Source organism: Anabas testudineus, chromosome 13 (assembly GCF_900324465.2).
Source record: "Anabas testudineus chromosome 13, fAnaTes1.2, whole genome shotgun sequence".
In the NCBI taxonomy this organism is placed as follows: Eukaryota; Metazoa; Chordata; class Actinopteri; order Anabantiformes; family Anabantidae; genus Anabas; species Anabas testudineus.
This window is the reverse complement of record NC_046622.1, coordinates 15,750,281-15,773,025: the sequence shown is the minus strand read 5'-3', so window position 1 is coordinate 15,773,025 and position 22,745 is coordinate 15,750,281. Positions and strand designations below refer to the sequence as shown.

The following is a 22,745-nucleotide window of genomic DNA, read 5'->3' as shown; positions in this document are numbered from 1 at the left end:
ATTAATACTTTAAATGTCAAAATCAGCGTCTGTGTGTGTCTGTTGGTGTGTGATCAGGCGGACTGCAGCACAGACGTGTGCACACTGCAGATGCCAACTTGAACAAGCACGCAAAAAAAAGATCTGCCATACTGTACTACTGTCACTGCTTATTAAGACCAGTTGTATGTGAGGAAAAATATGTAGTCTCTACTTTATTACTGCCATTTAGACCTTTAGGTAACCTGTGCTACATTCACCTACAGAATGTCATGTTGAGCATCTGCAAAATGATCTGCCGTCCCACTTTTGTGTCACATTGCTGTTCCATGTCTTAGTGATGAAACGCCTTTGGGCCTCTGATGTGAGTAATGATTTTCTAATAACCTGCAGCTTGTTAGCTCAGCTGGCTGGAAAACTGACTGCCAAAGTGTCTGCATCATGTTTGATGTGTGAAATGTGTACGCATGTGTGTCTTTGTATACTTTTGACTAAAACACTGAAGTACAGACTGTCAGTTTCAATTTGATATCACTTTGATCCATATTGGATGAATTGTTAAAAAACGACGTAGTTTTTGCATCAGCGCCCACATTTTCGAGGTGCCAAAAGTATTTTCAGTCGAGGCATTAGGGATTTATATCATACACTGACTTGGAGGTTTTTACTTGCCATGAATATAACTAGGGTCTTGACATCTTAGTTTTAGAAAGCTCTTCCTTCCAGGATACATAAAAGAAAAAAACATATGAGGAAAAAATGTGCAATGAGATTAATTCCACTGGTTTACAACTCAACAGTTTAGATGTGTACACTTCGTAGCTGATGCCTTTCATTTTAAGGGATATACTTAAAACATAACTAACCAATGTTTCTTTCATGTCTTCCTCAGGTCTTGGGATCCATCTCCCTGGGCACGTCAATCTTTTCCCCCGATCTACCGTCACAATTTATCTTCATGCTGAGTCTTAATAAATCACTGAACACCAGATAGAGGTAGGAAAAGACTGATATATCCATCTTTAACTCTGCTATTTTTGCCATATATAAAAAAACAACTGTTGCAATCTAGTGAGGAAAAATAGACCCTGTGTGAAAATGTGACATGTTTTCTTTTTATTTTAAATTACACACAAAAAAATATATAAACATTTTCCCGCCAATTAAGTTAAATGCAACTTTAAAGAGACTTGTTAGGAAATTAGACAAGTACACAACACTAAGGTTTTATTTATACTTTTAAAATGCACACGTAGTATGTTTCCCTCATACTAACTAGAAATACATGGTACTGAGTTGTTTTTAAATGCCGTTCACTGTTTATGGGTAAGCATTTGTCACACTTAAAGTATAGCAATATAATAAAATGAGGTGGAGGGCACTTATTCATATGTGAATGTAAACGTGTCTATGCAGTGTCTCTGTTACTGTGCATGTCTAATGAAGGTGGTAACATTTGCTCTGACTCAGTAGTATTATAAGGGCTGTAAGATCTCAAACGCCAAAGGTCTGAGGGCACATGGCTAAGCAGCAAATATACTATGAATACTGGATAGATAGATGGATGGATGGTTGTAAATTGAAGAGAGATAAATTCTTGTTATACAAACCCACTTTTTCATGCATGTAAAAGGCAACGACAAAGATCACTGTTAAATGTGCCACTGTATGAAAAACCAACATGCTACTGTGATGAGTATAGCCACAATGAATGTTGGTTATATTTCCAAAATACTAAGTTGGTCAGTAAAATCTTTACAAATCTTTTTATTTATTTATTTTTTGTAGTTTTGTACGATAAATAAAAGTTCAAGTAAATTAACAGAATTTTCCTTTCAGCTAAGTAAAATTTGAAAATTGTGTTTACACAACACTCACAAGTCATCACCCTTGTCATCACCCTTGCTTGTTGCTGCCTGATCTGAAATTACATTTTAAATTTTTATAACGATGTCCCTTGGTGAGGGTTCGTAGTTAGTATGAGACCTTGGTGCCTCCACTGGTAGTATTAATCCACTAAGCTTCCCTTTTGATTTTTTAGACATAAGAATGCAACAAAGCATAGACCTTAAAAACTTCAGTCATTGAGTTTGATCAATCAGACCCAAATCTGTAATTTTGAAATGTACAAATGACACAGATTTGTTGATTTTTTCTTTCAAGCGAGTCCTCTAAAAAGGAATTTAGTCCATCTTAGGGGGTGCAGAGATTTCTGTGAATACAGAGATTAAGCCTGAAAATAGGTTCCCAAGCTGTAATCTGTATGCAAACATTTGTCAGCATCTTGGGATTAAAGTGCAGAAATTTGATGTCAGAAGTACTTGAGTGGGTCAGGATGTATTTAAACCAGCTGGGTTGGTGAACAAGGCAGAGTCAGACAGATTGTAGGCAATGGACAGTTTGGCAGTGAGCCTGGGAATAAAGGTGAAAACAACAAAATATTCCAGATAATGAGATTACCATTATAAATCATCATAGAAATAATAAACCTGAAATGATCCATGATGCCTTCTCGGTGAGTGATGATAGCTTTAGCCACTCACATATTCATTGTATTTGATATTGATACATTGTTGATAGACTTAGAATTTCTTTATTCATATTCAATTCAATTCAATTGTATCTGTATAGTGCCAAATCACAACAGAAGTCATCTGGAGACACTTTACAGCGTAAGGTTTATGACACCCCAACTTGCCACGACCAGTTTGGATGAATGGAAAGCATAGAGAGAAAAGAACAGTAGGCAACAAAAAACAACAACAAGCAGCAAAAACATTGAGCAGTTTGGTCGGGCCAGTATCTGCACTGTGGAGATATATAGCTCCAAAGCCGAGGATACCTGCAGAAAAGTACAGAGAGAGGAGGAAGCACAACTACGTGAGAGAGAAGATACAAAGTTAACGACATAAAATGGTGGCATTTAATTGGATAGAGGAGAGGAGCTCAGTGTATCAGTAGAGGTCCCCCAGCAGACTAATCTATAGCAGCATAACTAAAAGATGTCCAAAGTCACCTGAGCCATCTCTCACTATAAGCTTTAGAAAAAAAAAAGTTAAGATTTAAGCCTAGACTTAAATGTAGACAGCGTGTCTCCCACTAAGAGAAGGTCATTAGTGACCCTTACAAGTGCTGTTTTTGCACTATGATGTATTCTAAATCCTGACTGGAATGCTCCATACAGGGTATTTCTGCACAGGTGGTTAAAATAATTGCTTTGAAACTACCTTTATAAGATTTTTTTAGATAAATGGCAGATTGGATATTGGTTTATAATTTATTAAAACCCCTCAGTCCAGAGTAGGCTTTTTGAGTAGAGGTTTGACTACATCAACTTTAAAAACCTGTGGTAGTAAAGAAAAGAAATTCATGACGTCATTGCTGCTGAGAGTTAAGGGAACACTAGGCTCAGCAGAGCTATGACTCTTTCTCAGCCTGAATACAGTGCTGAAACCTGGGGTTGTTCTTATTAATGATGAAAAATATGTGGTAGCTCGCTTTACAGAGGGTTTTTATATATGATTAAACTGTATTTCCAGGCTAGGCTAGATTTATCTAAATTACTAAAACCTCCTTTCCCGCTTGTGTAATGTCTGCTTTAAGCTAGGGATTTGTGAATTGTACCATGGCACTAGCTTCCTCTGATTCACTACCTTCTTTTTCAGAGGGGCAACAGTATTAAGTATTGTTCGGAGTGACGCTGCAGTATATTATTCATGCAGTATAGCTCATATAATGCTAAAAGGAAGACTTAAGAATAAACAAACATCTTGTTTATGCAGTGTTCCATTATCATTTTACCTTTGACCTAATTTCTGATACTCATGCATTTGTTTTGGAGTCATCTTTGATTCCTTGCCTGCTGATTGAGAATGTAATTTGAGATTGTTTGGTCGCTTTCACTAATGTTAACATGTTGCCCCAAGCAGACTGTGATATGCAGTGATTGACTTTGTGGCATTTGTAAGGTTGTTGGCACTAATGATTTTTGATTAGATGTTGGCCCATGGGAAATGTGAGATGACAATAAGTCACAGGCCTATCCACCCATAATCTTTTACCACTTATCCTGTTAAGTTAATGACATATTGAGCAATTCAGTTGGTGCCAGGAAAATTGCAAGAATAGGTGCAGCCTAAAAAAAATCGACTTGTGCATTGCACCTGCAGGAAAATAGAGCCCATTGTCACAACAATGCTTTGTCATGTTTTGCAAAAACATAGAAACCCTCAAGCACAGATATTCTTCACTTTGTACTTTAGACTTTGTTCAGGAGCACTAGAAGTTTCTTTCCGTCAACGTCATATTGTTTAATGTGTGGCTACAGGCTGCTAAACAGTGAATGACATTTAAACAATTTGAGGTTTTTCTCTGGTGTTTAGGCAGCTGTTTGTGTTATCGCCCTGTTTAGATGTGGTAGAAAGGATGTAACAACTGACACATGTTCCAAAGTTCCTAAAAACTTGCAAAAGGCTTGGTTAAAGATTATTAGCTGACCTTTTACTTGCAAACGTTGCTTTAGATTATTCTCAGTTTGACATGGTCAGCTAACTGGTATTACCATGAATAGGAGCTGTTTATTCATGAGAGTCAGCAATTCCCTTGTTAATAGAAATGTGGATGCAGCAATCTTATAGGTCATAAATAGTTTAACACGAGGATCCGTGGCATTAGGTTCAAAGTGTATTTTTTCGACTTATTGTTCGTTTTTCAATTGTACTGTACATGTGTATTTAAACTGTATCTGCATTTATGTAATAAATAAATGAATAAATAAATAAGAGGACAATAGGGTCAGAAGAGGTGCTGCAATGTGTGATGCCGCTTCAGAAGCTCTCTCCATCCAGCTTATTACAGCACATTAACTCTGGCTTACACACCATTTTAGAAGTAGTTTGAAAAATTAGTTAATTTCGGAGGTTGCAGAACAACATCTTCGTGCTTACAGCTGTCCCTGCCTTCATCACACTTTTTATATATTTTTTTTATTTTCTGCCAGCACCCACGAGAAACATCTGCCATTAGAAGTTTATTAGACTGAGCAAAACAGCGAAAACATCCGAGACACTTTATACATGAGTATGTTAACTGGACACAGGCAAGGTAGGCACTACAAAAACTAAAATGAAGATGCTGAAGTGAAGATTTTTTACACTGAGGCATGGTGTGAAACTAACTTTTGCCTGCCTAACGATTTCTAATATTACTTGAGATTGCTCTTTTGAACTAAGTGATATCTGTTATATTACAGTCTATTTTTATTTCTTCATCTTCTTGTGAAATCTTCATAGATTACACGTCTGATCTCAATAAAGTGTGCAGTGTGATATCAGATAAATTTTCGGCTTATCTGAGATTAGTTATCTCATAAATGGAAGGGGATTGATGTGGGAGAATCAGATTTTGGACGTCTCTAGAGCTAAAGATGCACAAGTTCAGAAAGCTTGGAAAGATTGGAATAGGTCACACTGATTCTTTCATTTGTGTGACTGTGTACATGTGTGGGCGGATGGCTATGTAAAGACGAGCCCTTTAAAAAGTCCTTTCACACAGAATTTGAGTAGGAGCAATTGTCAACCACGTTCCTGAAACATGGCTGTTTTGTTGAAGTAGCTTAGTTCAGTTGCGATTGTATGTATTGCAGCATTTCTGATCTCAATGAATTATTTATAACTGCAATGTGTTTCTTAGTGCAGTCAACGTCTTGTCATATTGGCAAATGTGGTTTCCTGTTTGACTGATTTCTTTAAGATCCAAAATAGCCAACACACCAACATAGCAGACAGCATATTTGCTGTGTCAGGAGAGTTCAGGTTTTTAACATCATTTCCTTACATTGAAAGCGTAAGTGAATAGTCCTTCCTGTAACTCCAGCATCCTATCCAGTCGTGACAGGATCAGGCCTCTTTGTAGCCTTCAATAACAAAAAGTAAACAAAACAATCAATCATATGAGATTGTTGACTAGTTGGAGGCAACAGTGAAGTGAGATGCAGTGAACAAAGCAGTTGACATTAGGGCAAAATGTCAAATGTGGAACATATCTGTTCAACAACCTGCAATTTTGCTTGTGAAAACATGCCAGATTTGATTTAGTTTGGAGCATGCAGCTGGTGTCCCCGGTGTCCATTCATGTGACCATCACTTTGTGCTGGCAAATACTCACACAAGCCAACATCAGTCAGTGTAAAATCACTGATGATGAAAAGACTACAAGATGGTTAACCTTGATTTAGTCGACACACACAGGAAGACAGCATTTTATGTTGTACCTTGGTGAGGTAATGCAGGGCAATAATGTGGTAATAGGAATAGCTAACACACCTGGTGGTAGCTTCTTTGTAATAAACGTCTGGAAAAAATGGCTCCTCAATTTCATGGTAATATTTCTCAAAACTAAAAAAATAACATTATTTCAATTTTATTTTAATTTCATTATCAGTTCTAGCACCAAAGTTTTACCCCAGTCTCTTGCTATTTCTGAGGTGTAATGTAAAGTGCTAACCAAATTGTATGATGTGTCTAATTTTATTTATCAAACATGTGCAACAACTTGGAAGTGCGGTGTGCCTGTCAGCGGAAACGCACCTCAAATTCCACACCCTCTCACAAAATGTGATTATTGGCATTCCCCACTCTAAGTTGCTTTCTCGGTGAAAACATTAAATGAATCCGGATGTTTGCACAAATAGCAGATCATAGCTCATATGCTATTAACCATAATATTTTCAAAAAGTGGATGAGGAGAGTCTTCCAGCTTTGGATATGTAGCGTACATACTGTGACAGTGCTCTCATCTGTAATCACCTTTTCCACTTAAGATGTCTCATTGTATTTTTATTCTGGACTAACTCTGAATTTTCAGGAGTGGACAGATTCATTTTCTTTCCAAAGTGAGGTACAACTCATTGCAGATACTAGCACCGTCCCAAAATCATAAATAGAAGCATTAAATAAATTGATCAATAGATGGTAAAGTGGTGTTGCACATTACCATTGTAACCCTGTTACTTAGACAGAAAAAAATATACCAGTAGCTTATACATTTCACTCAGTTATTAAAGTCCCTCATGTTGTTTTCCTAACCATAAATAAATGTCACGATTGTCTACAAAAGATTCATTTACACTGCAAAAACAATATATGCATCTACAGTTATTGTTTTTGGCATTTCAGGGACATTGCATTTCTCACCTTGTTCAAAGCTCAGAATCCTTCAAAGTATATTATTCAAACAGTTGATGTATTGTAGGACTTATCAACGACAAATTAAAAAGCGTTTTTAACAGCCTTTGCTAGTGTGGGGATGCATTCCTGCACAATCTTTACATATGCACATAGGCAATGCTTTGTTGGTATATTTATAGATATATCGGTAATGTTTTGTATCTAATTCTGTCAAAACAACACAGATGGTGTGATAAGCAAAAGCAAAAGCTTGTCATTTTGACAGTCTGAGAAAGAAAAGCTCCAAACAGAGCTGTCAAACCACTTTCATCTCGTGTGAGTATGTGGATGCTGGAAATATGTTTATCATGTCTTACAATAATATTACACTGTAAAAAGGGTCCATTGTTATTAGGGTCATCAGACTCATGCCACCATACACACAAAGTGCTGTCATCATTGCTTAACATATATATTAATATATACAGTGTATATGACCTGAATAGTAGAACGTAAGCAGTTGAGAGCAAAGGGATCCCTAGGAATTATATCAGTTTTGATGAGTCACTCACTGGATTCTAGTGATGAGCTGAAATGATGAATTGGTATTTACTATGATTTTGAGAACAACTTTATCAAATCAATTCCACTTGGAGCTTTAGGTGTCAACTGGCTCAAGAAGTGAAAAATAATCAGAATTGGTAATGAAGACTTAAAACCTATTTCACTGAAACCAAGCGCAGAACAAACGCAAGTCCAAAATCTCTGGGCGAAGGCATCGTGGACATGTCCAGCAGTCTCTTTGCAATTTATATACCCACCAGCATTGCCTTTACAGTGCACAAACTGGAGCAGGTTGAGTCAGATTTTTGCTAATTACCAATCACAGTTTCTCTTTTATAAAGCAGCAAGTGACAGAAAGAGACAGACGTCTTGGAGAGCAAGCTTATGTCTGTGAATGACACGAGTTCCAAAAATACACAACATTACAATTATTAATGTAAATTGCCATGGTGTCGAAAAAAGAATGAACAGGCAGCTGATCTGTACTGGTGCAGCAGCTGGTAAAATATCTGTGAGCTGCTTTTTATGTCAGTTAGTTTGTCTTCTCCTTTGCATCAGTAAAAAATTATGTCTCTAAAGTATAATAAACAGATAAGTGTAACTGCGAAATATGAAGTCAAATATCAAAAACATAATATAGCGTTCATTTTCTTTTCTTTACTTTCTGTTTTTGGTAAATATTTAGTGCCTCGTGCCATTGTGCAACCTGACAGCCTGAGATGTAAATCACTTAAAAACTTAAATCCACACTGATACTGTGTGTGAAGATAGCAATTTATGAATTCATGCTGTGGTGCCATAATTAAGGATGACCTGTCTGCCATTGGTAATTTTTTAAATAAATGTTTTTATTAGATAATAATTATATGTATTATAAGTATTCTCATGCATATATTAAACAGACCTTGAGAAAAAGTGCAGCAAACAGACAGAGTCCATATTGATAACTTTATGGATTTTGGCGCCGTCCCTGTGTTTGCCCGCTGGTTCGAAGTGATGCCATGAAAACTGCACTGCGTCTGCATTAAGAGGAGGTCTGTGGAGGTTCCATTGCAAACCAAATAAATTGCACTGCGTCACCTAATTTGCATAGCGCAGCCCAAATCTCACCTCTTCCCACATACCGGTGCAATCAAGTTCATCTGTTACCAGGAAAATTGCAACATCAGGCACAAACGAAAACAGACTAGCGCGGAGGAAAATTGCATAAGAGCTGCGTTTGCATTGCGCCTTCAGAAATATAGAGCCCTTGTTCTTTTATGAGGTGGAGGGAAAAGGGGAATTCTATTAGAGTGATTTTATTAAAAAACAAAACAAACAACAACAACAAAAAAAAAACAACACGACATTTCTAACAGACTTGGCCTGCTGAAGTATCAGTATATTTAGTTATACTATATTATATATATTGTTTGACTGTACTATGCATACATGTATACTAGCACGAGTGTTACCTGCTCTCTTCTCATGCTGTTGTGTGATTATTTTGCTGTCTCACATCACGATCTTTATTTGTACAGTCCTGTCTACACAGGCATGTACCCCCTGATGACTTCCACTCAATGGCCTCTAAAGGCACGCCTTGCTTTTTTTGGATATGAATATACAACATGCCAGCACATATAATATCACAGCAAAGGTAAATAAGTTAATAGATTTCCCACCCAGAGACCCTAGATAAATATTCTATCTAAATAGTCTATTGAAGCTGAGAACCATGACAGCCATGTAATTCCCTAAGCTGCTTCTGAAAGCCATAATATTCATATTTTTCCATAGCAATAAAACCATATTACCATATGAAGGCCATAGGATAATATTATTATCAGCTAGCTCTGTGTGTGTACCTCTCCAGTGGCAAGGATCAGTTCAAAGCACAGCCCAGAGCATGAGTGCATGTGTGTGTCAGAGCAAAAGTGTGTGTATGCGTGTATGTTTGTATCTGTGACTGAGTGTGTGTGTGATCAGTTCCCCGAAGCGACAGCTGCACGCAGACTTCCTGAATGGAGAAAGCTTCTCTGTGATGACTACCAAGTGGCGTGCATGTATCTCTAACCCCTTTTCTCCTTTCCTGTCTACTTTCCCTTCCCTTATCTGTTGTGTTTTTCATTTCTTCCTTCTCGTCGGTGATTGTACGGCAATCAGCGCTTATTTGCTCATGTCTCTGTTGTCCTCACCACATATTTCCACCCTCTCAGTTCTACTTCCCCCATCCATTTTTCTTTTTTCTCTAATATTATTACCTCCCAGTCTTTGAATCACAATTGCTTGCTGCTGCTCTGAGCAAAATGAGATGCATCTTTCACAGCTAAACCTGTGAAAGATGCATAAAAATTTGAATAACAGTAGGAAAACGAGTTGAAAGAAAGCAGGAAAGAAGGAGGTAAGGATGGAAGAAAGTGTTAAAGAGAAGAAGAGAGCGGGTTTTTTTAAATAAAGAAGAGACTTGGAAGAATGAAACACTATTAATGAACCATTAAGGAGAGGCAGGAACAGAGGGGAAACTTGGTGAACAGAAAGGGTCTATATTTAGTAGTGTTTCAGATTGGGAAGTGTTTGATGTCAGAACCCCATTAGCTACACTAGTGAGTATTTGGAGAGATCTTGCTGTATAGACAAAGTGTGTGTGTGTGTGTGTGTGTGTGTGTGTGTGTGTGTGTGTGTGTGTGTGTGTGTGTGACATAGATGGATGGAAGGAAGCAGCAGAGAAAACCAGGCCTTCTTGTGCTTCATGGGCTTTATGGCTTTAAAACCTCAAACCACAGTATCAGACTGATATGCTACCATGTTCATCAACATGGCCGACAATAAATAAATGACGGCGAGGGGCTGGAAGTGCTACTCGTACAAAGTGAAGATTAACCAGTGGGATTAACTGGTCACTACACGTTCACTGCTGCCAGATATACTGTACGATGCTAGAATAAAGTGAGTAATGAAATAATGATGATCAGGATGTAATGTGATTAGAAAGTTTCAAGAGAAGTCACCTAACATAACATCAGAAGGCAAACATTTTGACCCACGTCCATAAGCACGACAACACATGATACGTGGGCTTTACAAACACAAGCACTTTTGATGATTGCCTCGTTCCAACCTTTTCGTTTTATCCTGTTAAGAACAGTTCACTTCACTTGTTTTGACTGGTGGTTTCAGCTGGTATGAGATAAAACTTCATGTCTGAGCCATTTCTTCTTCAATTCAGACACCCAGCAATCAAGCAAGATGATATTGTCAGTGGGTGATACAGCCTGAAGTGAACGTGTTCAAATCATGACATACGCTGTAGAAGGATCTATAGATTAGAAGTAAAGAAGTAACTAACCTTTTTCTGTTATTATTAGTATTATATTTATATAATAGTAAAACAGTGCAGAGTGAAAAAATTGCTTGTGCATAAATGCCAGAAAAAGCAAACTTAAAACAAAGGTACGTTTGGAAGAGTTAAAAAAAGTGAGAGTGGTAAAAAAACAGACTTTTAAATGCACTTTGTGGTCCCTGCTTCTGCTTCGTCTGCTGCAAACAAAGCACCCTCGCTGCCACTCCCTGTTACTTGCCTACGCACTGCCAGCAAACCCCTGAAACGAAGAATAAAAAAGCAGAAGGGCATCAGGCATGTACAAAAACCACAACATTCAGAGGCTGAGTCTACAATGGGACCATTCATGCATTCCAAACTCCCTGTCGCTCACTATGGATGGTAAAGAAAACACAGGTGGATTAGAAGAATTACACATACAAGTGTCAGAATTGTACCTAAAATGTGCACAATATTTTAATGGAAGCATAAAATTAAGCTGATTTGTGAAAGCAAGAGAAATTCACCCCAGCTTTCCTTGTTATTCTGATGTGTACAGGCAGCCAGAAACATCCAGAAGGATGAAACTAGACACAACAAAAAGCAGAGATTTGTGTTACACACGTGTAAAAATAGAACTACTGATGTTCACAGCTGACAATTATATCGTATAGCACTGGTTAGAGTGACATGGAGGCTGTTAGTTGTGTTCCAGGGACAGAAGAAGGGCGATGTGAAGTTACTCTATACCTCTAACAGAGCAGAAAGATGAGAGTGATGCAACAGGGATGGCCCCAATTACACGATGTTGACACAGATGTGTAGTTTCTAATGTGGCAAAGCAGAGCTAGTAAGCGATAGGTGTGTGTAGGTAGCATGGCAGACAGAGCAGCAGGGACATCTGTGTCAGTGCATGTGCGGTTAACATTACAGTACAGTAAACCAGAGGCCGTGGTTAGTATTACAATGGAGTGCAGCGCTGCAGCAGCCGCAATCACCTCATTATCTACCGAGCTGACAGAGAGAGGACAGAGTGTTGGAAAGAAGATACACAGAGGGACAAAGAGGAGGAACCCGGACGGAGAAAAAGCAGAGGACGACAATGACAAAAGGAGAGTGAGATTGATACTGTTGACAAAGTTACAGAGCTGAAGACGGAGTGTGCAACAGCAAAACAGAGAAACGAGAGGAGAGTGAAGGAGTCATGTAACAAAAGAGCCATTAGTAGATGTGTTTCCCTCCCCTGGTTAGACTCTGAAAGACAATGTGTGTGTGTGTGTGTGTGTGTGTGTGTGTGTGTATCAGTTCCACATTAGAGGTGAACTGTATCAGCACAGGTGGACGTACATATTCGCTTGTGCCACTGAGTGTGCATTTGCAAGGCAGCCAACTCAGTTCGTCTAGCTGGATTAGTTACTATCACACATTAGACTCCAAATTTACGATGCGAGCCACAACACGTGTGAAGCAATAACAACAGCAGCGGGATCTTTAGTTTCTGTCATCTTCCACTTGTCCCAGGGGTTTGCCCTAAATTAGCTTGAAGTATGTGGCAACTTTTACAAGTAAAAAAAAAAAAAAAAGACAGTTGTTTACTTACATTTCATACCATAATCTGCATTTTTCTGTCTTACAGCATAGAGCGCTACTGCAAGTCTTTGCTCAAATTTAACTGGAAAAGGCTGCCATCAAAGGGTGCATTCCGCTGTGAAATTATCTGCTTTACTAAGCTAGTTCTGTTATATGTGCATTACTTTGTGTTACATGTTGAATTTTCCCCCTATTGGGAAATCCTTTTTAGCACCTTCACCACATCCTCCTTGAGGCTCCCATTAACTGTCTCGCTCTGGCATGTGCCCAGAAATGTTTTAACTTTATTCAGTGTTTTTTGTTTTTGTTTTGTTTTGTTTATTTGAGGACGTTAGTGCAAAAGATTAATGCAACAATTTATATTCTATAGTCATGTTGGAGTTTCTCTGACACTAATCACAGTAGAAGCTATAGTTTACTGGGTTAGAGGTCAATGCCAGTTCAAATACTCCCAAACTATTATGTAATAAAGGTCAAGTTAAGTTATATTATTCTATATTCAGTTCATTACCAAATGTAAGCAGTGGCAGAACTCCTTGGTTAAGAGGTCCCAGGTTGAGTGATGCCGGCTGACCCGTTCATATCAAATTCAAACATTGGTTTATTCATGGAGCATGGGGTTGAGCTTCATGGGGAATACATTCACGGGTAAAAAACAGAGAGAGAGGAAAGAAAAAAAAAAACAAGTTCATGTGAGAGAGGGATCATTGCTTTATCTTTCCTTCACTTTCAAATTAAAGCCTTTAAGGAGCCTTTAAAGAGAACTCAACAATTACACTAGTCTCTCTCAGATTCTTCGGCATTTCATTTTGAAATTGCAAACTGAGTTTATGAGTTTTATTCCCTCCAGTATCGCACAACTTGTGCACGGCATTTGTCAAATAACTTTTCAATCGCTTAAGAGTAATTTGGAACAAGGTCACTGCATTCTCTGAATGATACAGCACACTGCTGTTTCTGAGGTTATGGTTGAGGCAGCTGCTGCCCTGCCAAGGAGACAAACTAACACTCACCTTCCCATTGATTTTAGAAGGTGAACGGCACACCTCATAGGCTATAATACTGATCCCTACAGAGAAACTGTCTCTTCTCTCATCCTCCTCCACAGGAAGGTCAGGGTCAGCTACAGAGCAGCGCCAATGGAACCAACAGGGATTCAGTTTCTTGTTTGAGGACGTTTTGGCAGGGCGATCATTGCAGGCACATGGGGTTTTTACCCTTGTCCTTCATCCAAAGACTGGTCTAAATGTCTGACATCTAAATGCAGAACAGAACGTCAATCTGAAAGATCAAAAAAGTCTAATCAAAGGCTTATGGGGCGTTTCAGCAGGAGCCCAGAAGAGTTGAGTTCAGTACCACACAAGAGCCAGTTAAAGCACTGCAAGTTTAAATAGCAATCCTATCTCCAAGTGTCTACATCCCTTGTTTTTTTCGTAGCTACAGGTATGTCTCCTTAAATACAAGAACAGTCCTGTCATATATGGGCAGAACAAGTGTCCTAAACCTGCTTTAATGAATGTTCTTATATTAACACCAAATTAAAAGAAGAAAACACTCCTAGTTCTTCTTTAGCTACATTTGTGGCTAATAAAGATCTTATAATACGGTTGGAACCTCCAGAAAAGACTACAGTCTTGTGCTGACCTTGATATGGATTTTTTATTTTTATTTTTTATATATTACCATTTTTAAATACAACTGGGACACACTTTCATGCTGGGTAATTATCCTGTGTTGTAGGGGTGGTTACACTGATTGGATGTTTACATTATTTATTATTTATCCATAGCACGATACATTGGGCAGTACTGAAATCTACCACATGCTGTTTTAAGCTGTGCTATAACAGGCTAATTTCCCTTGGAGAGGGTATAGAAAAAAAAAAAAAAAACGCCTAGGCTGCTGCTGTGCTGATGGCTATTGCACCGCTTCATAGACAGTGCTGTGATCGAGAGGTTTTTCATTAGGGCTTTAAATGGCCCGACACTTAGTTCCAACAGATATGAGTCTTGGCATGATGAGAAAGGGAAGAGAGAAAAAAAAAAGCTTTCACGCATGTGATGAGGGACTCTGGAGACAGTTTGGATACACACTTTGGAGGGAGGTGAGGCTGAGGAAAGTTAAAATTAGACAAATCGTTGTATTTATTTCATTAAAACTTTGTGTAATGGGCCCACGATAAAACAAATCCCTCCGAGAAGAGCACTTGTGAATAAAAGCAGCTCAGTATGTTTGTTTGAATGACGACACTTTGATGCAATGTGTATGTGGATGTGTATCTTAGACAAAAATAAATTGTGGACCACTACACTGTTACTGCGCTACTTAGCCAACACAAGTGCGGTCTCTCTCTGTCTCTCTTCCACTCTCTCCCCCACATACACCCTCTCTGACGGCAATACTCCAGATTCATTACTTGTGAGATCTCCAGACCAATCTTGCACTTTCTCACAGCCCCCGTACACACACTCTCACTACACCCCCACAACCATAACGCACACACTCTTCCCACCTCCTCACTGTTACCATCCGTGTGTCATTGGCTGTTGCTAAGTTACAGGCCCCCACCAAGTTTTTTTGCAGCCAGTAAAAGCTTTGCTTTCACCACTGGTTTTGACAGATACCCCGATTCCGTGGAAGCACCTTGTTTTTGCTTTAGCTTTATATGTTTTCATTGCTTTGCCGTGTCGTGGTCTCCAACTGTCCTCCATCCACTTGTTTTCACACCTTTTCTATGTTTATTTCATTTTTGATCCCAATCCCACTCATTATTTGTCTTTTTTTTCTTTCCTTTCATTCAGGAAATAGAACATAATGAGATATAATTATTGAGGAAGTGACATGGGGAGAGACAGAGAGCAGTAAATGAGGTGCAGTTTGGTTCACTGGCGGTGGACATATTGTTGATGTGAAAGCAGAAAGTGTACAAATTCACTTTGCTATGAATCACTAAAGCAATACACGGACATTACGCTATAGCACAGGACTATGCAGAGTATAGCAACCCTACGTGGGTATATATGCACACAACCACACAAACATGAACTTACTTAAACACACATGCCCTGTGTAATTCACATGAACTTTAAATGCTTGTGTGTTTGACTGCGTTGTATGAGATGATGAGCAAATGCATGAAGCTGCTTTCGAGGTCGTTAATAACCAAGTGTTCACGCCGGGGTAGTCTCTGCAGAAATAGATGCAACACACACACACACACACACGCATGTATGTGCATATCCAAAGATAATGATAAGCCCTCCGTGGCACATGCACATACAGACATAAACACGTTCATACTTTTTGCACAGATACAGTAAATTATACACATGAGGCACTCTGCAGTGGTTCTGCATGAACGCTGACAGGGTAATCCATCTCCATTGCGAAATGCAGTGTACTATGGGAAAGCAGGCTGGACACAGAATAAGTCAGAGGCTGGAAATAAATACGCACGCACAAACATATACAGGCGTGAATGAATTGCTTGGACTTAGTGCAAATATCACATTAGTGTATTATTGCACATTTTAATTCGAATGGTGCACAAAACCAGCTCCATCACGAATTTAGCAACAAACTTTAACTGTCAGTGAGCCAAAGGTCCACTTCATCTATGTTTGTGGCAGAAATATTGGATTTTTTGTGTGTTTGAAGTGCACATTTCAAGAGTATATCATGTGTTATTATACTCAAGTGTTATTGATTTCCGGTTTTATAAAAGCATTTCCATTCTTGTAGTATTCCAGCTGTGTGTTGCAAAACATGGTTAAAGCACTTTCTAAAAATACCAGCAAAACTAATTATCACTTGTAGCTTGATCCAATTTCATATATGATAAATAACGTGACAGACGGAGACACAACCAACTTCAAGTCTCACAGCGCCACTAAAAGGGTGTGTGCGCAGTAATGGAGACACTCCTCATTTGTCATGAGTGTATCCATTATTTTCTTCACTGGGTAAGAAAATACTGATATCAGCTTAAAAAGACTCTTGTTCTCGGGCTATTTTGTTGGATTGTATTACAGTGTTCAGGCTTTAATGGTGTTGTATCCTGCATATACAGTCTAAATTTACAGGATATAGTATATGTAAGCAGAGTGCTGCTTCAGTGGGGGCAAGCCTTGCTGTTTGTGAGATCAAAGGTTGCCAAACACCAGAGAGCCTTACAGTAAATTAGGTTCTTTTGAAATTCATGAAGACATAACATCAACACAATCAGGACTGAGATGGAGGTAAAAGGGCTGCCGTTGTAAAGGTACCTTTCAACGGGCAAATAATGGAGGAAATTAGATGACATTTGTATGCTCAGCTGTTACATCATGCCTTACATTATTAAGCCGAAGGTAGCCAACTTACAGGATCCACACTAATGTCTGGAACTTCAGATATCATTCTGAAAAATGATTCCCATAATCCCATCAGGCTGAGGTATTAGCTGAGCATGTGGGTCAAGTCACTGGGTGATTGAGAACGTCTTCCACAGAAGTAAGTTGTGTTGAATTCTGTGGAGACACAGGCTCCATCCTGGCTATTCCACTGTGTCTTTAAACGATCACAAATGGTGGTTAGTTGTCTTCTGTGTTTTCCCTTTCTACTGAGGTACTGTTTGTTTTCTGACTTATACTCTTCTCTGTGATCACGTCTCTCATCCTGTCTTTCACTCTGCCTATGTCTCCATCCCTTTTGTCACACTGTGTGTGTGTGTGTGTGTGGTGATTTGCTTTGCTTATTGCTTCAGACGGGGCTGAAAGAACACAGCTTTTTTTAAACATTTGCTTAATTTAATACCTAAAATGCATAATCTGCTAAATTCTGCTTTATTCTAAAACCTGTGGGATCATTACTGTTGTCTTTATACTTCCTATTATCCTGTAAATGCATTGTTTATGCTAGGAAATAAAGGGGTTTTAGCTGGCTTTGGGGTACTTTGATCACACCATGTTTGTTCTGATTGTAGAGCATAGGCTTAATCACAAGAAAGTCCACTTTAATCAAAAGGAGACTCAACCTCCCAGCTTTTCTAAACAGGGTAAACACTAGCATTGCAGCCCGCTATATTTACAATGAGCACACGAGTAAAAATGTGTCCTTGTTGTCATTGATTAGGTGTGAAATAGTGAAGAAAAATACACTGGGAAAGGAGCACAAGGGGCTCTCTTTAATCTTCACAGGTAGGGTCGATATGACTTGTAAAGGAGATTTTTTTTTTTTTTTTCCCTTAGAAAATGTACATGTGTGGTGTTTTTGAGGCATGTGTTACTAATTACTGTTTTCTTCAGAAGTCTGAAGCAAAAGACTTTAAACTGTGCTGCAGTTTTCCATTTCCTCCAAAGCAATGGTACCTATAACTGTGTTTGAAGTATTTTCCCCATAGCTAATGCCCATTCTGTTGCAAAGAGAACATCGAGCACACTTAGTAATGTAGCATTCCCGTCTGCCACAATATCTGCCCCAAACACATTGAAAAATACTATGCCTGGAAGCAGCTGATTGATTCACAAATCCAAAGCAGAGATCATACTGTCAAGCAAAACAAAGAGACTGTCAGTGTGTGTTTGTGCCTTACTTTGCAAACACATAAAAACATAAACATTTGTCACTGTTGGAGACACCCCCAATGTTGTTCTGGCGCTTTTTACAGTGACTTCTTGAGAATGAATATCAATGCAGAGCTATCCAGTGTAATTACAGCGAAATCATGCTTGATGCATTTTGCCTGTTATCTCTGACTTTGAGACATAAAGAAACATTATACCACATTTTAATGATGTGACATTTGGCACAATGAAATGCCATGTGTCTAGAAATAGGATGTGTCTGAAAATGTGTTCAATGACACTTTTGCTGTTCATGGATGGTAGCAGTCTGGCATTTGGTGGGCGAATGTAATGTGTGGTCTGATGTACCATCTAAATTTGACGGTTCTGCTCTGTTTTATTCTGCATCCTGCAAACTTAAGAGCTTTGTCCAGACTGAGTCACTAGGCATTCTTTGTGATGAAACTGAAATCAAGAAGCCCATGGAGTCACTTTTTGCATATAATTAGAATGACATAATCTGACATATATCACCATGGTTAAATATATTTATTAAACTATTGCAGATATTGTAGTATATCTTTACATTGGTCCAGTTGATAGTGAGGAAGTGGCATTGCCTGCTTACCCTCGACCTTGCCGCCATGTAACTTATAATTATACCTCATATGACATGTGGTTTGATCATTACTGAAAAGTTTACATATTCAGCAGATGGCTCTGTTTGCAGACACAGAAAAAAAAAAACCCAATCCCAATGGCTCTACTAATCAGGGCCCGTATACTTTACTTTTAATAAGTATCCTAAAAGTAGGAAATCATTCCAAAATGGCCAAGAAATTCTCAGAGTGACGTATATTAGGTCCTATTTTTAGTAGTAGAAGGAAGAGCAATTTATCAGTATTCTTAACTTAGTAAATCAAGTATATCTCCACCAAATTGTAGGAGGTGTTCTGATTGATTAGGAGTTACAAGGAAATGGCATTCAGACAGTATGATGTGCAAAATGTTACATTTGATGGAACATAACACATTGATAACATTAAAACACAAGATAACATTTGAAAAAAAGTTTTTTTTTCTTGTTTTTTGACAGATGTTCGAGATGCAACAGCTCAATCACTTTATATTGCGTCTCTTTTGCACGCACTTACACACCAATGACGGCAGAGCTGCCATGGAAAGCACTGTTTTGACCCACAGGAAGCAAGTAGGGGTTCATTGTCTTGTGCTAGGACACCTCGACATGGAGTCAGGAGGTGCAGGTGTCTTTGATGGGCTTAAATCTTTGGTCACTTATGTGAAATCAATCTTCACTGATTGACTGACTGATTTACTTTAACAGGCATTTGACATTAACAATACTCACAGTTGTGGATGTGAACTTAGTGATCCAAGTAAGAGCAGACTAAAATTTGAATCATGTCACTAAATGTAGGAAAGTCACACAGTGGATTACATAATGGCTTTTCAAATCAAATGTAGTATTGCCAAACATTTGATATGTAGCCCACAGGTGAATTCACATCCATCCATTGTTGTGCTCAACCGCAGGTCTCATACAGTATACATCTGCATCACATCTTAGCATAAAATTGGTCTAATTTAAAGGCAATAAAGTTAGTAAAATATTAAATTATTGGAACAATTACATTTGTACATCCAATAATTAATAAATCTATTAGATTTAACACTGCAGACATGTAATAATGTAAAATGTCTTTGCATCAATCCTGTGCGTGTTTGTCGAGTTTAATGGAATCAGGTAATCTTCCCAGGGCTTTGGTTAATCTAAAAACTGTCAAAAAAGTAAAAGATGCATATCACAAATTCCTAAACCTTTTTTTCTGTCAATCAACTAATGTATTAATTGACTACAAATTTTAGATCTAATCAAGTGAAGGCTGCGAACAAGACAGCAACTCAAGCACTCAGTGTGATGACTGATTCTAACTACATGGTGTTTCACTGAGTTAGGCTTTAACCATGAGGCTCCATCCTCCATCCGCCAGTGATGTCTCAAAAGTTTGCATTTGCACATCATTTGGCGGTCATTCAAATTATTTCCAAAACTATAATTGGACAATCTAACTGCTATCAAGGGCAGATAGGCTGGATCTGTTTTCCCTTGTTCTATTAACTCTTCATAGCTGAACAACCACAGCAGTGAGTAATGGTGGGTGACTGATCACAATCATCCACACTGAATTATATGGAAATCCCATACATCTATAATTTAACTGCCTCAAAAAACACATAGGTGGGAGAGCTGAGTGAGGTGTGTCTAAATGTTTAAAATCGAAAGGCTATAATACTGTACCCATGCACGCTAGATGAGTGGGTGTATCGAGTGAAGGACAAGTGCATTTAAAATCACAGTTGGTACCAATTTCTGCAACATAAATGCATTACAGTTACACTGCAATAAAGCCATCATAAAACTGAATGAGATTGGGTGGAGGATGGATGATGGAGGGAAACATATGAACTGAGTATGGGGATTTTTAGGGAGGCTGCCTGGGAGATAAATGATCACAAGAAACACACCGTAAATGAAGGTTTAAGAGAGGAAGAAATGGAAGAAGAGCTGAGAGGCAGGTGAGATGGCAGGGAAAATGACTAAAGGAGGTATATGCTGTTAGAGAAATAGAGAAGCAAAGTGAGTTGGGGTAAAAGAAAATACATTAGTTACAGAGAATGATGGACAGTTAAAGCAAATGATATAGGTCCAAGGAGGGCAGGGGTGGCGTGACCAGGAGCAAGACATATAAACAACAATACGATTGAGAAAGTGATAGCAAATCACATTACACTGCTTGTAAAGCATGTGGTATATTCACACAGATTTAAAACTAGAGGGTTATGGAGTGAGTGAAGCACGAGAAGAGACTATGGAGAAAACAGCAGATAAAGAAAGTGCAGTCTGGGGGGAATAAAATGGGGAGCTAAGGCAGAGGGAATAATCAAGAGTAATGGAGAGAAATATACTGAATGATGGGGAGAGGGAGAAAAACGGAAAGGCTGATGGAAAAACGGACGTGTCTGTGTGTATGTAAGTTATAGCTAATCATTGTTTCTGCTCTGTGTTTTACATCGTGGGAGGATGGAGAACATGAAGTATCAAATTACAGCAAATCTATTGTTAGAAGACTCGTGAGATGTACTTTCATTTGTTTGTTTGTATACATGTGGCAGACGTACTCCCCTGGATAATACACAGGGAAATGTAAGATGGAAGAGAAGGATGGATAGGTAGTACAGAGGCCCCCTGCTGAACACAAGTTCACTCCTATTGATTGGCCTGGCAGTCAAGCTGGGCAGGCTGATATACTGCTGCACACCAGTACAAACGTATCACACCATGAGGTTCGAATCATGTCAAAGGTGGAAACAGGTTCATGTTAAGCACTTGCTTAAAGGTAGGATTTGACTCTCAGTTACTTTTTCTTCACTGTATTACAGCAGATGACATAAATGGGTGTTGAACAACTTCACCACAAAGAAGGTGCCATTCTATCATACTAATCAAAGAGTTCAATACGTGTAGGCAAACATCAGTGCAGGTCTTTTAAAGCATCATTTTCATTTTAAAAATATACACCTGTGGAAATTGTTACATGGCCAGAAACTCTTTATTAGATTTTTTTTTTCAAATGTTTCTATTAAATGAATTTAATTTACTCATTAAATCTAATATTATTTTCATCCTAGCTCGACCAGAGTGTGCTATGCAGCCGTTGTTGACTGCAGTGCAAGTGATGAATATTGAATGGGTTCCACAAACAGAGCAGATAAAGAATTGAAAATTAATTGGCAGTAAATTGAAACCTGTGATTACCAGTCTCCACTGGTAAACGGACTGACTGCAGTGTGCTTGGGTTTTGTACTATTGCTCAGACAAACATTACATTTAGATATCCCAGTCTTGAAACTTTTATCTCAAAACTAACTCATTTATTGAGAAAATTATAGGGAGATGTATCAATAATGGAAATATGGTTAGAGGCAGCCCTACAACAATTCTCACAAAATCATGCACTTAATGCATACTTAATAAGTAACTAATAACTTAATACTTAAACTTAATACTTGTCTACTACAAATTACATTTCTATCCAACTAGAAATATGTTTTGTTTAGAACCTAATGACAACTTTTTGTTAACATTATAATATTATGTTGTTAATCTACTTGAACAGCAAGTCTTAAATATGTTATATTGAACATATCATATAAAATATTAGTAGATGATATACTGTATGTCTTTTCTGCTAAACTTTCCAATTTGTAATCTAGGACTACAGTATTATCTTTTCATGGTATGTTTAGGGACCTGCAGCGCTTGGTTAAGGTTGTGACCATGAAACAACATGCTCATTTGTTTTGAAATTCGCCCACCAAACACTGATTTACTTTTTCTCTAATCTTAACCAAAGTGCCATTCTTGCCAAACCTTAAATACATACAAGACTCAAGTTGAACTCTGGTCTGTGGTGGGCCAGTTGTGTTCTTTGTAAGATCACTATCCACACCAACTACCTCCTTATGACTCCATTAATAAATGTAGTATTTCACTCATTCAAAATATTATGCACCACAATA

General features: G+C 38.3%; 1 protein-coding gene across 1 annotated transcript in view; it reads left to right on the top strand.

Annotated features, from left to right (window-relative positions):
• Window positions 1–881: 881 nt before the first annotated feature.
• Window positions 882–22,745, top strand: part of zgc:172282 (leucine-rich repeat and fibronectin type III domain-containing protein 1-like protein) — a 77,559-nt gene continuing 55,695 nt past the window's right edge. Inside the window, exon 1 of the mRNA XM_026376734.1 lies at window positions 882–975. The gene's annotated coding sequence lies outside the window, so the exon portion shown is untranslated. The remainder of the gene's footprint in view (window positions 976–22,745) is intronic.